This window comes from Neophocaena asiaeorientalis, unplaced genomic scaffold, assembly GCF_003031525.2.
Source record: "Neophocaena asiaeorientalis asiaeorientalis breed wild unplaced genomic scaffold, Neophocaena_asiaeorientalis_V1.1 scaffold176, whole genome shotgun sequence".
NCBI classification, from domain to species: domain Eukaryota; kingdom Metazoa; phylum Chordata; class Mammalia; order Artiodactyla; family Phocoenidae; genus Neophocaena; species Neophocaena asiaeorientalis.
In genome coordinates, this window is record NW_020175788.1 from 736586 (window position 1) to 740690 (window position 4105).

At 45.5% G+C, this 4105-nt stretch overlaps 1 protein-coding gene across 1 annotated transcript in view; it reads right to left on the reverse strand.

The window, feature by feature from the left end:
* Positions 1 to 361, reverse strand: part of PRKCQ (protein kinase C theta) — a 143841-nt gene extending 143480 nt beyond the window's left edge. Inside the window, exon 1 of the mRNA XM_024732293.1 lies at positions 342 to 361. The gene's annotated coding sequence lies outside the window, so the exon portion shown is untranslated. The remainder of the gene's footprint in view (positions 1 to 341) is intronic.
* Positions 362 to 4105: the final 3744 nt, after the last annotated feature.

Sequence of the window (4105 nt, forward strand, 5' to 3'; positions counted from 1 at the left end):
GAGCCCCCTCCCCCGACGCCCTCCCCGGAGCCGCGGCCCGCGCACCACCCGCCGCGCGCAGCTCTCCCCTAGGGCCCGCCCCGCGCTCCTCTCCGCGCTTCCGCTCGCGGCGGCTTCGGCCCTGAGACCAGCACCCATACCCGCGCTGGGGATACTGAGCCAGGCGCCGCGCGCGGGCAGAGGGGCCCCGAGTCCACGTGACTCTCCATCCAACCAAAGCGAAAAGCGAAACGAGCCTTCCCACGGGAAGGCTCAAGGTCATTAGGTAAAAAGAACTTCAGCTGTTTTGCCAGCTTTTCCACTAGAAAGGACTAGAACCCTGTTCTTTTAAAACGACCCACCTGAGAAGGATTTGGTGCCGTTCTGTCCGCTAGATAATCTTTCCTCGGTTGTGGCCTACCTCTGACTGTTCCTGCTCAGTCGTTTTATATATCATTTCCAAGTTGCATTGCTTTGAACTTGACAGCCCTTGAAGCTGCAGTGCAATGTCTTATCAGCGCGTTTGTCATTGGAAGATTTTACGCCTGGTTTGTGGTACTGATGATCGTGACGAGCATAGTTGGGGTGCTTTTTCCTGTGCTCTGTAGAATTAACTTTTCATTCAGGTTAGAAAATCTATATACTGGTTACTAGTACTGCAGGGCCGTTCCCTCTCAATTAGGCTACGAAATGATTAAAATGTACTTGCTGTAGGCTTTTGTTGCTATAATATACTAAGCCCAGGTTAGTTTAAGAAATAAAACAATAGTCCTTTGTTTTGTCTTTTCTTTTTTTTCTTTTTTCTTTTTTCTTTTTTTTTTTTAGAGAGGGAGATTAAAAATGTATGGAAGAGCCTAACCTTGGATCAGCGCGCTTCCGATCATGGAAGTATAGACCGTCAGCTGACTACAGCTCAGACTACAGCTAGTCCCAAACTTCTAAAGATGAAAAACTGAGGCCCAGAAGGGTTTACTGACTTAATTCACATAGCTGCCTTGTGGCAGGCCTGTGCTGGGAAGCCAGATATGCTGACTTTACCCCCTAATCTGTGTGAATTCAGCAAAGCAAACGCACACACCTTTTACAGATAAAAATATATTCCCTGAAAAGTTTGCTGTCTCTCACACTTATCAATATGTAACAGCACTGCATGGACCCTGGGGCCAGGATCATCCAACAGAGAGGCTGCCACCTCTTGGAAGATAGTAGCCAGGAGGTGTGAGTGTGGACAAACATTGGCTGCGTAGGCTCACTGTGACATCACCAGAGCCTGGCACACAGTAGGCGCTCATTGTATATTTGCTATTGAGATTTGGTGGGAAGATGCATCTATGGCTGAGAACAAGGTGGCAGAGCTGGAGAAACGACCCCCCACTGAGAGGCCCAGCTTCTCTCTGGGAAACCTCCTGGTTCAAGATGCCTTCCTCCCGGCTCTCCACAGCCGTCCTTAAACAGAGCCTGTCACACAGAAGAGAGATGGCAGACTGCCAGAGGCTGCAGGGCCTGGGAGACAGCAAACCCACTCATTCCTCCTTGCTGGGGTTTTCAATGACTATTTGAGAAATGACTATTTGAGAAGGAGGTTAAATATTAATCACATGTGGGGGCTCAAGGGAAAGTCATATGTCCTTTTAATTTAGTCAGTAGTCAGTGGCTTTTAAAAAGTTTCAAATGACGGTGATGCTGATCATATACTGAGTATCTACCAGTGGCTGTAATGAGCACTTTTCATGTTTTTAATTAGTTATTTTTGTGATGAGCACTTTTTTTTTTTTTTTTTGCGGTACGTAGGCCTCTCACTGCTGTGGCCTCTCCTGTTGCGGAGCACAGGCTCCGGACGCGCAGGCTCAGCGGCCATGGCTCACGGGCCCAGCCGCTCCACGGCATGCGGGATCTTCCCGGACCGGGGCACGAACCCTTGTCCCCTGCATCGGCAGGCGGACTCTCAATCACTGCGCCACCAGGGAAGACCTATGATGAGCACCTTTGATGCACTATTCATTTAATCCTCACAACAATCTTAAGAGGTGGATATTATACCCTCATTATCGTCACCATCATCACCATCATCATCTCTATTTTAGAGACGAGAATAATGCAGCTTAGAAGGATTATGCAGCTTGCCCACAATCATACAGTTAATAAAGTACCACAACCAGGGGCTTTCCTGGTGGCGCAGTGGTTGAGAGTCCGCCTGCCGATGCAGGGGACGCGGGCTCGTGCCCCGGTCCGGGAAGATCCCACATGCCGCGGAGCGGCTAGGCCCGTAAGCCATGGCCGCTGAGCCTGCGCGTCCGGAGCCTGTGCTCCACAACGGGAGAGGCCACAACAGTGAGAGGCCCGCGTACAGCAAAAAAAAAAAAAAAAAGGACCACAACCAGTATTCAAACTCAAGCCAGTCTGAAATGGCTCCCTTAGGCACTGTTGAATACTGCCTCCATTCTATAGCCATACCCTCCTTCTTCTGCTTCTCTCTCTTTTGGACAATGGTCCCTGGAGACCCGTGCTACTCTACTATATAACCATATAGTCCTACGATTGGAAACCCATTAATCTGAAGACTGGATCTTTTAAAACAATATTCAACAAATGTCTAGAAAGGCGTTGTTTTTGTTGTTGTGTTGAATCTCATCTAAAAGAAAAAAAAAATCCCGATTTGTTCTTGTTACATGTAGGCATTAGGGATACCTGTAGACCTTTCTGACCCCAGCATCCTGTATAGCCAGCCCTCCCTTCCCCAGACTACAAGGCATTTCTGTTTTGTGTCAGACTTTGTCTCATTGTTTTATAAACATGGCTGCTGCTCAGAAGTTCTCCACACCTTTATTTCCTGGAAGAGGAAATTGCATTTCCGGGAGGGGCTTACATGTGGGTGGTGAGGTTCCACTCATTACGTTAAACACACCCGAACTTTCAGTTCTGTACTTCTTTCCCCGCTTCACCTTCTGCCCTGAACTTTCCTGGAATTGTGCTGAGAATAAGACTGTGGGGCAGCTTTTTCAGTTTCCTTTAGCTGGGAAAGACATGATTTCTGCTCTGGATCCAGAGCTAAGGAATAAATGACTCTCTGGAATCTTATCTCTGGGGACATCTCAATCCATCTTCCTTCTACTTGGGATTTGCAAAAGGTAGCTGAAGACATCTCTTTGCTTTTAATTTGGACCTGGTGGATGATTAAGCTCTATCTCCCAAACAGGCCAGCTCTGACACCCTTCTGTGAAACTGACCTTGGGATTGAAATTAAAAAGAAAATATTCTTATTATGGGCCTCAATTTGGAGAAAGACGGTATTAGGGAGAAGTAGGATATGATCCCACAGACAGTTTGAACAGAGGATAATTTCACAAGGACCCTTCTGTCTGTGCGGAAAGTCACCACTCGGAGGAAACCAGTTCGGACAATTTCATGAGGAGTTTATAAAATGGTCCACCTCAACACCCAGAAGAATCAGCATGGAATTGGAAGACAATGACCTACCCTGACTGAAGATTTGATAAACATGTTGTGTCTGGTGTAAATTTATTCAGAAAATGTCAAAATTATTCTAGGAGCTACAGGTGAAAGAGGCACAGACAAAAAACAGATATGTTCTTGTAAAACACAGCTATTATTCTATAATAATTATAAATAGAGTATAACCTATAAAAATTTAGAATCACTGTGTTGTACACCTGAAAATAACATATTATCAATCAACTATACCTCAATAAAAATACCACTGCCTCGAGAAATCATCTCACACCAGTCAGAGTGGCCATCATCAAAAAATCTAATAAATCCACAGCTTTGACAAGGGAAAAGGGAGATTTGTTTCCCCTTTCCCTCCAACTTTATAGACATTCAAGTGGGAAAAAAGGATAACAATTAGAAATTTTTATTGCCAGAGGAGAGCTCTAAACCGGGAAGCAAAAATTGGTCCTCCCCTTAGGGAGTAAGTAAACTTTTATTACTGTTGATAGTAAGATTGATATCAACTCTGCCAAACCATGAGGGGGAATGGTGAAAGGTGAATGCAAATTTTATCCTGAAATAAAAAAGGAACAATGTTCATAATCTGGTATGTTTGAGAGTTCTGCTGTTATTATACATGCTTAGTAATGTTAAGCTAATTTTAAAGTCTTAGACA